The following is a 13,115-nucleotide window of genomic DNA, read 5'->3' as shown; positions in this document are numbered from 1 at the left end:
GAAAGAAACAGAAGTAAAATAAATAAATAAATAGCTAGATGACCTTGGCGCCACCACCTGGCCCTGGTGGTTAAAATAATAATATTAACCCCTGACCAAAACTACTAGTGTTATCTGTAAATTCCAGACATTGTATGAGAAAGCACTGTAAAACTTTTTGTTCTGTTAGCTGATGCATGTAGCCCCTCGTCACGTTTTCCACGCTTGCTTGATTTATCATGACCCTTTTACACGGATCCCTTAAAGTTGTAAGCCTTTAAAAAGGCCAAGTATTTCTTCTTCAGGGAGCTCGGCTCTTAAGACGCGAGTCTGCCGACGCTCCCGGCCGAATAAAAAAACCTCTTCCTCCTTTAATCTGGTGTCTGAGAAGTTTTGTCTGTCGCTCGTCCTGCTACAAACCCTGATGCAATAGATGTAGAAGTGATGCGTTAGCTGTTAAGATTTTTCACAGCAAAATTCAAGTGACTTCTTACTCTCAGGAAAGCCATTCTTGCCCAGAATTTGGAAGCAAAATATTCTGGGTACTCCTTATGGGCTGAAAGATGTTCCCCACCCTGACCCTACCCATATCTGTGGCCATTTCAGCATCCGCTATATGGAGGCAGAGGTAAGAGATGGGACAAGCTCAACTGGATTTGGGGGTCAGATAGCCCTGGGTCCCAACGCCAGCTATGCTTGCTTCCTAGCTGGGGATTGGGGGCCAGGCATTTCTTGTTTTCTTTCTTTCTCTCTTTTTTTTTTTTTTTTTTTTTTTTGAGATAGAGTTTCGCTCTTGTCACCCAGGCTGGAGTGCAATGGCGCAATCTTGGCTCACTGCAACCTCCTCCTTCTGGGTTCAAGGAATTCTTCTGCCTCAGCCTCCCAAGTAACTGGGATTACAGGCACCCACAACCATGCCCAGCTAATTTTTGTATTTTCAGTAGAGACAGGGTTTCACCATGTTGGTCAGGCTGGCCTCGACCTCCTGACCTCTGGTGATTCGTCTGCCTCAACCTCCCAAAGTGCTGGGATTACAGGTGTAAGCCACAGCCCTGGCCAGCATTTATTGTTTTCTGAGTCACTGTTTCCATCTGTCAAATGTGGACATTAATGCCCTTTCTATGAGATTGTGGTAACAGGTCTAGCTCAGAAGGACACTCAGACAATGTGAAGTCCCTTCCGTTTTCCTGCAGTATGAGGACCAGGACTGGCACGGTGAAGTCAAGCAGTATCTTTTTTTTTTTTTTTTCCTGAACAACTTAGATTTAAAAAATTTTTAAAAACGATGGAATAATGCATGTCTACAATAGGTATATTAGTTAGCTTGGGCTGCCATAACAAAATATCACACCCCAGGTGGCTTACACATCAGAAACTAAATGAAAGAAGTAGACAGGAAAAAAAAAAATCAGAACCTCATTTTCTCACAGTTGTGGAAGCTGCAAGTCCAAGATTAAGGTACCAGCAGGGTTGGTTTCTGTTGAGGCCTCCCTTGCTGACTTGCAGACGGCAGCCTTCTCACTGTGTCCTCACAGGGCCTTTCTTCTGTGAGCACTCCTGTGTCTCTTCCTCTTAGAAGAAAAAGAGTCTTGTTGAATTAGGGCTTCGCCCTTATGATCTAGTCTAACCTTTATTATGTCCTCAAAGGCCCTATTTTCATATATAACCACATTAGGAATTACTTCATATCAATTTTGGGATGCACAATTAAGTCCACAACAGAAAGAAAACCAGAAACTCCAATTAAGAAAAATAAATAACAGGCCAGGTACAGTGGTTCATGCCTGTAATCCCAGCACTTTGGGAGGCCAAGGAGGGTGGGTCATTTGAGGTTAGGAGTTTGAGACCAGCCTGGCCAACATGGTGAAACCCTGTCTCTACTAAAAATACAAAAATTAGCCAGGTGTAGTGACATGTGCTTGTAATCCTAGCTACTTGGGAGGCTGAGGCAGGAGAATTGCTTGAACCCAGGAGGTGGAGGTTGCAGTGAGCCAAGATTGTGCCACTGTACTCCAGCCTGGGTGACAGAGTAAGACTCCATCTCAAAAAAAAAAAAAAAAAAAAAAAAAAAAAAAAAAAAGAGAAAGAAAGAAAGAAAGAGAGAAAGAGAGAGAGAGAGAGAGAGAGAAAGAAAGAAAGAAAGAAAGAAAGAAAGAAAAAGAAAGAAAGAAAGAAAGAAAGAAAAACAAACAACAACAAAAAAACCCACTCATGATCTCTTCTTACCCTTGTCTCCACCCATCTCAATATAACCACATGACTACTATTAAACTTTTATTTATGTGTCTTAAAAAATTGAATTGTACATACTTTTTTGGTAATCTGCTTTTTTCCTCTTTACATTTTAAAGGTTGTAATAACCTAAGCTAAATATAATTTTTAAAACACCTTATATAATCAATACTTGTTCTTAAAATTTAAACATATCATGAAATCCTTCCTTATATTTAGTGGATATGAATTATTCCATGGTGCGGTATGATGACTCACACCTATAATCCCAATAATTTGGGAGGCCTAGATGGGTAGGTTGCTTGAACTCAGGAGTTCAAGACCAGCCTGGGCAACACGGTAAAACCCCATCTCTACGAAAAGTAGAAAAGTTAGCTGGGTATCGTGGCACAAGCCTGTTGTCCCAGCTACTCAGGAGGCTGAAGTGGGAGGATCACCTGAGCTTGTGGAGGTCGAGGCTATAGTGAGCCATGATTGCATCACTGCACTCCAGCCTGGGCAAAAGAGTAAGACCCTATCTCAATCAATCAATTCATCCAACTGTGTTATAGATATACTCTAATTTTTAAGTCAAATCCCCTATTGTCTGGACACTTCAAAATCCATTTTCTATGGACTTAGTGTTCATTAGCTCTTGACTTTAGGCTACTACCATTCATATCCAGATGAGTCTCAGTTTCCCGATGTATATTATCAGGATAATAACAATATCTATCTCAATTAAGGTAATGTCTATAAAGTGCTTAGCACACTGTCTGGCACATGGAAAACCCTCGTAGCTGTTATTATGATTATTATAAATTTGTACAACCTTGTATACCTAGCCAATAGTTTCTATAGGATAAATTCCTAAAAAGTAAGTACATTTGACAGATTTTCGTTAAATTTCACCAAATTTTCTTCCTGAAAGGCTAGGCAAATCCACAATCTCTTATCTGAAATGAATTTTTGAATTTGGCTTTTGTGGGATTTTAGAAAGGTAATGTAGTGCTATACTAAATATTATGTGAAATTCCCAGTGGGGGCTGGGGCAGCACCTCATAATCAAATACATTAATGTTTCTTTAGAGAGAGATAAATGAAGATCATAGTCTCATATCAGTTCAGTGCAGATGTTGCCACTAAATGAGTTTGTCTCAAACTTGTAACTTGTAGTGGGGATAGAGAGAGAAAACTTTTGATTTTATAACTTTGGACTTTAAAATTGCAGTTAGCGAATTATTGGCTTTCATAACTGGCAAGTTTAGTGGGCTGAAGCTGTAGGGTTGCTTAAGATAGCAACTTAGTTATTTCATCCAGAGGCCATTTGCTTCCAGCTCAGTACCCTGTCACTTGGTGTCAGCTTCATTCAAGCCTGGCTCCCCTCAAGAATGGCTGCCGGGAGCAGTGGAGGCTACAGGCGTCCTGGCCAAAGTTTAGCAAAAAGAGCAGCCACATCCCATGACTGGGCGCAGTGGTTCATGCCTGTAGTCCCAGCACATTGGGAGGCCAAGGTGGGCAGATCACCTGAGGTCAGGAGCTCAAAACCAGCCTGACTAACATGGTGTAACCCCATCTCTACTAAAAATACAAAAGTTAGCCAGGTGTGGTGGCACATGCCTGTAATCCCAGACACTTAGAGACTGAGGCAGGAGTAACTCTTGAACCCAGGAGGTGGAGGTTGCAGTGAGCCAAGATCACACCTCTGCACTCCAGCCTGGGCAACAGAGTGAGACTCTGTCTCAAAAAAGAAAGAAAGAAAGAAAAGAAAAGAAAAAAAAAGAGCAGACACATCCCACAAGCACTGCACAAAAACCTGAGCTTTGCACTAACAGGACCACCCCTGGACCACCAGCAAAATGCTCTGGGCTGACTGGCTCACGTATTAGAAACAATCACTGGAACAAGGGAGGATGAGATTACCTGATTGGCTTTGACCACTGGGGCAGAAGTCAAGGTAAGCCCCACCCCACTCCCTTGGCTGCAACATGAAGGGGTGGGGTGAGGAGAGGTAGATGTGTGTAGAATGGATGTTGGACAGATAACTACAGTGTCCACTGCAGATTTTAGTATGAATTGCTTGTTTCTAATTTTAACTACTACTTATTGATTTGCAGGAACTCTTTATGTATGATGAATATTATGTCTTGATATGGTTTGGCTGTGTCCTCACACAATTCTCATCTTGAATTATAGCTCCCATAATCCCCACATGTTGTGGGAGGTACCTGGTGGGAGGTAATTGAATCATGGGGGTGGGTTTTCATATGCTGTTCTCATGATAATGAATAAGGCTCATGAGATCTGCTGGTTTTATAAAGGGCAGTTCCCCTGCACACACTCATCTTGCCTGCTGCCAAGAGAGTACATGTAAGACATGTCCTTGCTCCTCTTTCACCTTTCACCATGATTGTGAGGCCTCCTCAGCCAGTAAATCTCTTTTTCTTTATAAATTATCCAGTCTTAGGTATTTCTTCACAGCAGTATGGAAATAGACAAATACATGTTTTTATATAAATTGTGAATATTTCTCCCAGTCTATTGCTTTTCTTTTAACTTTATTTTACAATTTTCACGGTACAAAATTTGTTAAGCTTTGTGTATCAAATCTGTCAGCTCTTCCCCTACTCTTTTAGTCCAAGCAGAATTTAAAGTGTTTTGGGGTGGAAGGGAAAATGATGGGGAGCAGCAGTGCCCTTCAAGACCTTGGAAATAATGTCACCTCTGGGAATTAAAATCACACCCAGTGAATGCAATTAGTGTTCTGAAAAAGAGAACTGAGAGATTGCGTAAAAGTGTGGAACAGAGACTTTAGGGTCACGGCAAACTTCCGTCAGGCTGACCAGAGGTCATCACCAGGGGCAGGCCAGGGGTCATTCACTGATTGACTTGTTTATTTAATACTGGGCACCTACTCTGTGTCAGGCTCTGGGCCAGGAACTGAAGGCAGCGGTGAACATTACCAAGCCCTTACCCTTATGGAGCTTATATCCCTATCAGAGAGATAGATAATAACTGCATGGCAGGCCAGGTGCAGTGGCTCACATTTGTAATCCCAGCACTTTGCGAGGCCGAGGCGGTGGATCACTTGAGGTCAGGAGTTTGCGACCAGCCTGACCAACACGGAGAAACCCCATCTCTACTAAAAATACAAAATAAGCCAGGCAAGGTGGCGCACACCTGTAATCCCAGCTACTTGGGAGGCTGAGGCAGGAGAATGGTTTGATCCTGGGAGGCAGAGGTTGCGGTGAGCCGAGATCGAGCCATTGCGCTCCAGCCTGGATGACAAGAGTGAAACTCCATCTCAAAACAAACAAACAAAAAAACAAAAATCAAACAGAAAAACCCTGCGTGGCAGACCCCTGTTGGTAAGTGCTATGGAGAAAAATAAAGTCATGTAAAGGAGTGCTGGGTCAGAGTAGCTACCTCTTTTACATGGGCAGTCAAGAAAGGTTTAGCTAATTCTAAGCTGGCATTTACATGAGCAGAGATATGAAGGTGCTGAGGGAGACAGCTTGGGAAAAAAAAAAAAAAGAGCATGGCAGGCAGTGGGAACAGCAAGTGAAGAGACCCTGGGCAAAGTGTGGAGCGGCACCCACTGCCTCCAGGGAAGAGTCGGGAGGCTGATGGGCTGGGGCAGCGGGCAAGGGAGGGCGAAAGGAGATGGGGAGGTGTGATGGGGACCAGACGGGGCCAGACTGGGACCAGACAGGGCCAGATCGGGTAGCACCTTAAGTCATTAGGACTTTGGCCCTCCTCTGTGTGAGATGAGGCACCACTGGAGGATTGACTGTGAGTCACTAAACACCCCTGAGATCGTTGTATTAAACCTGCCTGGAAAAAGACAGGAGACAGAGAGTCAGTAAAAAAATCTTGGAAAGGCGGCCCCAGAGAGCCAGAGGTCAGCTGTGTGTCCTAGCCATGTTCAGAGAGGAGAGACACTGGCTGGGGAATCCCAGAATGGGCCAAATGAACCATCCATCCTCACATCAAGGTGATAACAGTATCAACCTCAATGAGATAATGGCAGTGGGGTGCTTAGCGAGGTATTGAGCACATGGAACATCCTCCTGGCTGTTATTATGTCATGATAACATATGATCATATGTGTTATCAGACATTTTTATTATATAGTCTGCCAGTATAGGTCTGGGTGAGATGTTCCCCAGGTGTCCCATCTCATTGTGCCCTGAGTTCACATTCAGTGGCAACCACTTGGTGGCTGAGTCCATTTCTAGGTGTCACAGAAGGAGGGGAGGAGTAGTCCCACCCTGTGAGGAATACGTACTTCAGGCCTTTTCAGATTTCTGACACCCAAACTGGACAATAATTTCACCGCTTAAAACTCTCTAGGGGGCTGGCCATGGTGGCTCACACCTGTAATCCCAGCATTTTGGGAGGCCGAGGCAGGCAGATCACCTGAGGTCAGGAGTTCAAGACCAGCCTGGCCAACATGGTGAAACCCCATCTCTACTGAAAATATAAAATTAGCCAGGCATGGTGGAGCACACCTGTATTCCCAGCTATTTAGGAGGCTAAGGCAGGAGAATCGCTTGAACCCAGGAGGTAGAGGTTGCAGTGAACCGAGATGGCACCATTGCACTCCAGCCTGGGCGATAGAGCGAGACTCCATCCCCCACCCAGAAAAAGAAAAAAACTACCCTTCAGGGACTTCCCAGTGCCCTTGGCACAATGTGATGACTCCTACAGGTGGCCTAAGTGGCCTAGCAGTACCACTCAGCCTCACGTCTCCACTCTGCCTCTAGCAGATGAGTGGGCATCAGCCTGTCAAGCACTCTGCCCTTGTCCCACCTCTGGGCCTGTGTCTCCACCTGGAGCATGCATCCCTTCCACCTCCTTCTCCCCAGCTGGCTATGTCCCCCTCATCCCACAAGCCTCTGCTTCAAGTCCCTGAGCAAATGCTGATGATGCCTGCCTGGACGCCCCACTCTTGCCACTCAGTGCACATCAGCTGACCCCTAGCTCGCAACACCCATGTTTATTGCCCGAGGGCTTTCTGTGGCCACTGGGAACCACTCTGCCAACTGCAGGGCAGGCCTGAAGTGAGGGCAGGCCTGAAGTGCCAGGGAATTAAAACTTCTCTCAAGAAGCAGCCCTCAAACAACGACTGACAGGACTTTCTGTGTAAATACCCCAGCTCTCTCCCTCCTTGGGCAAGGTAATGCTGAGGGCCTTCATGTGGCTCTCAGAATTTCCCTTTGGGATTAAGCCCTGGTCACCCACCGTAGTAACTTGCTTGGCAATACACCTTCCTTGGCTGTCTTTCCTGTCTGCCCCACTTGCCTCCCAGGATGTCTTTTTTCTCGAAAGTTAATTATGTGCCCTTGAGTACGTGTCTTAGGGTCTGCTTGGCAGGAACCCATACTGAGAGCCATTGCCTCTGAAAAGCCTTCCCTGGCATCACCAGTGCTCAGACAGGGGATCCAGACGTCCCTTTCTGGCTCTACCACACCCCTTTCCCATCCCAGTCACAGCACTTATCACACAGTCCTATCATTGTCCAGGTCCCCACAGAAACACAGATGATTCACCAGGAAAGAAGTTAAGTTGGCTTTTATTTGTTTGTTTGTTTGTTTTGAGATAGGATCTCACTCCAGTTGCCCAAGTTGGAGTGCAGTAGCACAATCTCAGCTCACTGCAGTCCTCCCATCTCAGCCTCCCAAGTAGCTGGGACTACAGGTGCGTGACAACGCCCGGATAATATTTTGTATTTTTACTAGAGATGGGGTTTTGCCATGTTTCCCAGACTGGTCTTGAACTCCTGGACTCAAACAATCCACCCACCTTGGCCTCCAGAAGTGCTGGAATTACAGGTGTGAGCCACCACACCCAGCCTGGTTTTTAAACAGTTGAAGGAATGGTGAATTTCACTCATAATTAATGAAATTCACATAAAGAATGTCAGCTGACAAATGCCAACAAAAGGACAAAATTAGAAAATCAGCATTTTCTAATGATAGTAACTGATTCAGTCACAGACCATCAATGAATAAGGAACTGGACACCCACAAGGAGCTGGTCAGAAGAGGAGAAGTAGACATTTACCTAGAGAGGTGTGGTCACCACCTGAAGCCCATGATTAGGCTTGGCATTATTAGCAGTGGGACAGTTAGACATGAAGTGAGGTGAAATGGAGCACATAGCACCACTCATAAAATATAATTACTTTCTTACCCTGAAATGTTCCACCTAAATCTATCCATTGGATGTAAATACTAGTTTTTGGGAAATATAAGAGAGAGTACAGGAAGTTAAAGGACACCACAGTGAAGCAACGTGACAGATCCCAGAGAGGAACATTGTCTAAGACAACTGGCCCAGTCTCTTCATGAGTCACTGCCATTGGGGGTCAAAAGAAAAAAAAATAGAGTGAGGACCATATTAGATTAAGATAGACTTAAGACTGCAGGAACAAAATCCATTACGTGGTCCTTGATTGGATCCTGGCTGAAACCACCTGTAAAGACATTTCTGGCAAAACTGGAGAGATTGGAATATAAATATATTTTTTGAGACAGGGTCTCACTCTGTGGCCCAGGCTGGAGTGCAGTGGCATAATCTCAGCTCACTGCAATCTCCACCTCCCAGGCTCAAGCGATTCCCTTCGCCTCAACCTCCTGAGTAGCTGGGACAACAGGCACATGACACCATGCCTGGCTAATTTTTGTATTTTTTGTAGAGATGGGGCCTCACCATGTCGCCCATGGTGGCCTTAAACTCCTGGACTCAAGTGATATGCCTGCCTCGGCCTCCCGATGTGCTGGGATTACAGGCATCAGCCACCATACCTGGCCTTCATATTGTTAATTTCTTAATATGAAAATTGCATTTTATGTAAGAAAATGACCGATGTTAGATACAAATTATGTTGATACTTTATAAGTATCGAATACTGATATATTTAGTTGGAGAAATATCATGATGCCTATAATTTATTCCAAAATACTTCACTCCCCAATTAAACAAATATGGCAAATTTTTCGCAATGCTTATACCTAGGTGATAGATGTATGGATGTTCATTGAGCTACTTTCACATGTTTGAAACTGTTTTGTAATAAGAAGGAACAAAAAAACAAACTAAAGACATACCATTTTCTACCCATAGATTCACAAAGAAAAAGTTTTAAAATAGGCTGCGTTGGCAAGGGTGAGGGAAATGGGCACTGTGGTACAACCTCTTTGAAGTGATGTTTGGCAAAGCCATGCCCTTCAATTGCTTCTAGGAATTTAGCAAACAGATTATATAGAAATATGGGCAAATATATATAAATATGGATGTTCACTGCAGCTTTATCTTTATTATAAAAGATTAGAAACAACATATATGTCCATCAGTAGAAGTTAAGTAAATTTTTTGTGGTCTATCCATTCAGTACAGAGTCCTACAAAGTATAGGGTAGACCTGTTGTGCTGATAGGAAACTCTTTCCAAGATGTCTTGCTAAGTGAACAAGCCAAAGAGCAGGCCAGTGTCTGTCTGTCTGTCTGTCTTATTGCCATATCTCTGGTGCCTAGCAACGCACCTGGCACACAGTGGGTCCACAATTAATATTAGTTGAGGGAATGAACACGTATCTGAGCATGACTGCTGTGAGTCAGGTTCCCTGAATGCCACCAGTTTCAAGACACTGATAGGGGCCAGATTTTCCACACCATCAAATTTCCACCCAACAGGATGGCCGCTCCTGGTCCAGCTGCTGGCATGCAAACCCGGGTGCCAGCTATTCTGGGTTTTCATGAACCTGGAAATCCAGATGTTTGTGTGAAATTGCTCGTTTTAAAATTTGTCAATAAAATAACACTGGGGCAGGCATAAGAGAACAGATCTGCAGGGTGGGTCCAAGCCAACACATTGTCAGTTTGCAACTTCTGCATTAGCGTATTTACCTTTTGCCACACTGCTGGAGGCAGTATGTTCAGTAACATAGCACTTGTTGCTATAACAGATACAAACCTCAGTGGTTTCACACAATAGAAGCTTATTTTTCACTCATATAAAGGCCATTTGGCAGCAGGTGTGGGGAGGAACAAGGAGTTTTGTCAACTTTCCCTTGGGGCTTTCAAGTTCCCCCAGGCATTGATATCCAATGGGCAGATGGGAAGAGAGAGTGGAGGATCATGGGGGTTTTATGGGCAGCAGCATTCCTCACTTCTGCCCACATTCATTGGCCACAACTCAGTCATGTGGTCGCCCCACCTCAATGCAAAGTGGAGTAGTCCTTGGTGAGTGGCAGCCACTTTCCAACAACTACTGTGTCCTATGGACTGAGAACACTGGGTGACAGTGATCCATCTCTGCCTCGTGCAGTTATCATCATCTCTACTTCACAGATGACGAGACGAATCTCAGAGAGGGTAAGTGACCTGTGAGAAGTCACCCAGCCAGGAGCCCTATCTTACTGCCTCCAATCCAGGGATCTTTCCTCTATCTCAGTGTTTCCCAACTGTGTTAGACCATTCTCACATTGCGATAAAGAAATACCTGAGACTGGGTAATTTATAAAGAAAGGAGGTGTAATTGGCTCGTGGTTCTGCAGGCTATACAGAAAGCATGGCACCAGCACCTGCTTGGCTTCTGGTGAGGCCTCAGAAAGCTTCCAATCATGGCCAAAGGCAAAGGGGAAGTTGGCATATCACATGGTGAGAGAGGAAGCAAGACAGAGTAGGGGAAGGTGTGCCACATACTTATTTTTTTATTTTTTTAATTTTGCTTTCTTAACCTGTTCCTGACCACACACTTTTAAACAATCAGATCTCACAAGAACTCACTGACTATTGCAAGGACAGCACCAAGCCAAGAGGGGTATACCCCCATGATCCAATCACCTCCTACCAGGCCCCACCTCCAGCACTGGGGACTACATTTCAACATGAAATTTGGTGGAGACACAGATGCAAACCGTATCACCAACCTTGCATCTCATGAGAATCACCTACAGACTTGTTAAACCTGCAAGATTGTGACCCTGGGAGCATACAGGATTGAATTTTCCTTCAAAACATACCATGCCCTTTTTTGCAAAATCAAACAGTGAACAACAACAAAAATTTCACAAAGGAGTGACAAAAAATATATGCTGAACCAGGGAGGCTAATGTAGCAACTGAGACTTGATAGAAAATGTAGCTACAGGTTTTGTGGCAGCCAAAGCAAAAGGGAAACCCAGGGACCACAGAACATCTGTTACCTGGTAGAAGGAGGTTCACCGGTTCCTTCTGAGCAGGGTTTACAGCCTGGGGGATGAGGTACCCAGGAGTCCTCAGCAGCATGATGGATGGGGATGGGTGGTCGGGGGTAAGAGGGAGGACTGAGCTTATCTTCCTAGTACATCTATTTCCATCTGTTGTCCCAGGGTCTGCTTCTGTATTTCCTCAATGGTAAATAAATCAAAACACAGTATTTATAGTAATGGAAGTATAGGTGTATTAAGGAACTTTGCTGAAGTTCTTAAGAATGTTTAGGGCAGACTTTGTGACAGCAAAGGCATTATGGGCTTTCTTTGGGCTCACCTGGTTATGCCTTGGTAGAAGATGCGACCTGGAACCAATGACTTGACATTTCTGAGCCTCGCCTTTCTCATCTGTGAAAAATGATGATTGTGCAGATGAAATGAGATGATGCATGTAAGGGGCTTAGGTTGATAAATGTTTGCTGTGCCGTTGTTTATATTCTTACCATATTATCATGACCTTATGGCTAGGAGCACAGACTCTGGAGCCAGACTGCCTATGTTCACATCAGCCTCACCACCTACCAGCTCGATGACCTTGAGCAAGGTCACTTAGCCTCTCTGTGCCTCAGTTTCCTTCTCTGTAAAATGAAGCTAATAGGAGTATTGTGAGAGCTAAATGGGCTGATAGTTGTAAAGCTCTTAGAACAGTGTCTGGGCATACAGTAAGTGCTATGTAAGTGTCTGTTAAATATATCATAGTCTGTTCCCTCTACCCTTCGAGGCCCTTCAGGGGAAAAGTTAGAAGATAACAGCTTCAACGCGAGACAAGTAATTTCCAGACACTAATTTCTAAAGGAACAGATCTCTAGAATCCCAGTTAAGAGGTATTTGCCCCTTAGAAGACTGAGAGGCAGGAAAGCGTTGATGATGGTGGAATCTTTGGCAGGTGCCTGGCCCCACACGCTGAGCTGTTTGGGGGGCACGACCTACTTCCTCGGGTTCCTTCCATCCTTGCAGGGAGCCTGACACTGAGAGCTGGCGGCTTTTCTGGCGCGGGCCAGGGGCGGGCCAGGGGGAGGAGAAGGAAGGAGCTCCCGGGATCCCCTCGCCCCCTCCCCCAACTGCCCGGTGAGTAATGACATTCACGGAGCGGGGAGGGAGGGAGGAGAGGGGCAGGCTCGGCGAGGCCATGTGATGCTGGGCGAGAGAGAGCCGCCGCGCCGGAGCCTCCTTCTTTCCTGCCTCTGATTCCGGGCTGTCATGGCGACCCCAACAATCTGACCCCACCAACTGCAGCTGGTGGCCCATCTCCGCGCTGGAGAGCGATGCGGCCAAGCCGGCGGAGGCCCCCGACGCTCACGAGGCGGCCAGCCCCGCCCATTGGCCCAGGGAGAGCCTGGTTCTGTACCACTGGACCCAGTCCTTCAGCTCGCAGAAGGTAGAGCCGGGCCGGGAGCCGCCTGCGCCGGTGGCCGGGAGGTTTGGGGAGGGGAGCCCCAGGGCTTGAGGGATCTGACGGCAGCGAAAGACTGGAGGGGGAAACCTGGGGTCTGGGGGTTCCGGAGGTCAGGGGACGCGGGGGTTCCTTCCAGGGCTGCTCACCTGGGAGGCGACAGGCCCTGTCTGGGCCCCAGGAGCACAGTTCTCAATTTTAGGAGCATCCATTCTGCCTCTTTCCCTCCCAGAAACAGCAGGTCTGTCGGGGTGCGGGGCGCGGGCGAGTGGCGGGGG

The 13,115-nt window shown here is 45.9% G+C and overlaps 1 protein-coding gene and 1 long non-coding RNA gene across 5 annotated transcripts in view; one reads left to right on the top strand and one right to left on the bottom strand.

The window, feature by feature from the left end:
- Positions 1-1,303: 1,303 nt before the first annotated feature.
- LOC108533387 (uncharacterized) overlaps positions 1,304-13,115 on the bottom strand; it is a 14,584-nt gene continuing 2,772 nt past the window's right edge. Inside the window, exons 2-4 of the long non-coding RNA XR_001886720.1 lie at positions 11,722-11,792; positions 11,400-11,573; positions 1,304-1,550 (exon numbers count right to left, since the gene is read on the bottom strand). This is a non-coding gene — a long non-coding RNA (uncharacterized LOC108533387). The remainder of the gene's footprint in view (positions 1,551-11,399; positions 11,574-11,721; positions 11,793-13,115) is intronic.
- Positions 12,398-13,115, top strand: part of GDAP1L1 (ganglioside induced differentiation associated protein 1 like 1) — a 31,677-nt gene continuing 30,959 nt past the window's right edge. Inside the window, exons 1-2 of one of the 4 annotated variants that reach the window (XM_017878029.1) lie at positions 12,428-12,512; positions 12,681-12,822. The gene's annotated coding sequence lies outside the window, so the exon portion shown is untranslated. The other 3 variants (XM_017878027.1, XM_017878028.1, XM_017878026.1) reach the window with 3 other exon arrangements.

Source organism: Rhinopithecus bieti, unplaced genomic scaffold (assembly GCF_001698545.2).
Source record: "Rhinopithecus bieti isolate Rb0 unplaced genomic scaffold, ASM169854v2 scaffold_10347, whole genome shotgun sequence".
Lineage (NCBI taxonomy): Eukaryota > Metazoa > Chordata > Mammalia > Primates > Cercopithecidae > Rhinopithecus > Rhinopithecus bieti.
This window is presented reverse-complemented; position numbering and strand designations above follow the sequence as displayed.